Source organism: Apium graveolens, chromosome 1 (genome assembly GCF_009905375.1).
Source record: "Apium graveolens cultivar Ventura chromosome 1, ASM990537v1, whole genome shotgun sequence".
NCBI classification, from domain to species: Eukaryota; Viridiplantae; Streptophyta; class Magnoliopsida; order Apiales; family Apiaceae; genus Apium; species Apium graveolens.
Genome location: NC_133647.1, coordinates 15,450,445 through 15,451,604, shown reverse-complemented (window position 1 = coordinate 15,451,604; position 1,160 = coordinate 15,450,445). Strand labels below are relative to the sequence as shown.

Sequence of the window (1,160 nt, the reverse complement as noted above, 5' to 3'; positions counted from 1 at the left end):
TCAGCATCAGCAACTTTTCCAGACCTTAAGGTAATAGCCTTGACTTGCTCTTTAGCTTCCTTCCTGCCTGGTACTTCGGTGTCACTGGGAAGAGTGCCAGGTTGACGATTGAGCACTGCATTGGCTAATTGACCGATTTGATTTTCCAAGGTCTTGATAGAAACCGCCTGACTCTTGCATAACAGCTTAAGTTCTTCAAAATCAGCACTAGTAGGTGCAGCTGTACTTCCCTGTTGAGGATATGATTGCCTTGTAGCATACTGCTGTGGTTGCTGGAATCCAGGTGGGTTAAACTGTTTACTCACTCCTTGCTGATATGGTGGCTGAATAGCATTCTGATTATTCCCCCAGCTGAAATTTGGATGATTTCTGTTGTTAGGATGATAGGTCGCTGGCACAGGCTGCTATTGTCGCTGATAATTATTCACATACTGAATATATTCGTTGACAAGAGAACACTGATCCGTAGCATGAGAACCTGTACAAAGCTCACAAACCATAGCTATTTGATTAACTCCATATGTAGCCAGAGAATCAACCTTCATTGATAGCGCTTGGAGCTGGGCTGCAATAGCGGTGGCTGCATCAACTTCCAGAATACCTGCTACCTTGCCTGACGTCATCCTCTGAGTTGGGTATTGATGCTCATTTGCAGCCATCGTCTCTATAAGATTATACGCCTCAGTATAGCTTTTAGCCCATAAGGCGCCTCCAGCTGCTGCATCGAGCATGGGCCGAGATTGGGCCCCCAAACCATTATAGAAACCCGTGATCACCATCCAATCCGGCATTCCATGATGTGGACATTTTCTCAACATTTCCTTGTAGCGTTCCCAAGCCTCGCACATAGATTCTGTAGGTTGCTGCGCAAACTGAGTAAGAGCACTCCTCATAGCAGCAGTCTTTGCCATCGGATAAAACTTCACCAGAAACTTTTGCGCAAGATCTTGCCACGTAGTGATGGACCCAGCTGGTTCAGAATGTAACCAGTCTTTAGCCTTGTCCCTCAGTGAGAATGGGAAAAGCCTCAACTTGATAGCCTCATCAGTCACGCCATTATACTTAAAAGTGCTGCAGATCTCGACAAAATTCCTTATGTGCATGTTGGGGTCTTCAGTTACCGCTCCTCCAAAAGAAACAGAATTCTGCACCATCTGAAT

At 45.7% G+C, this 1,160-nt stretch overlaps 1 non-coding gene across 1 annotated transcript; it reads left to right on the top strand.

The window, feature by feature from the left end:
- The first annotated feature begins 789 nt into the window (after positions 1-789).
- Positions 790-896, top strand: LOC141679485 (small nucleolar RNA R71). Its single transcript, XR_012558111.1, has one exon. It is a non-coding gene; the product is annotated as a small nucleolar RNA R71 (small nucleolar RNA).
- Positions 897-1,160: the final 264 nt, after the last annotated feature.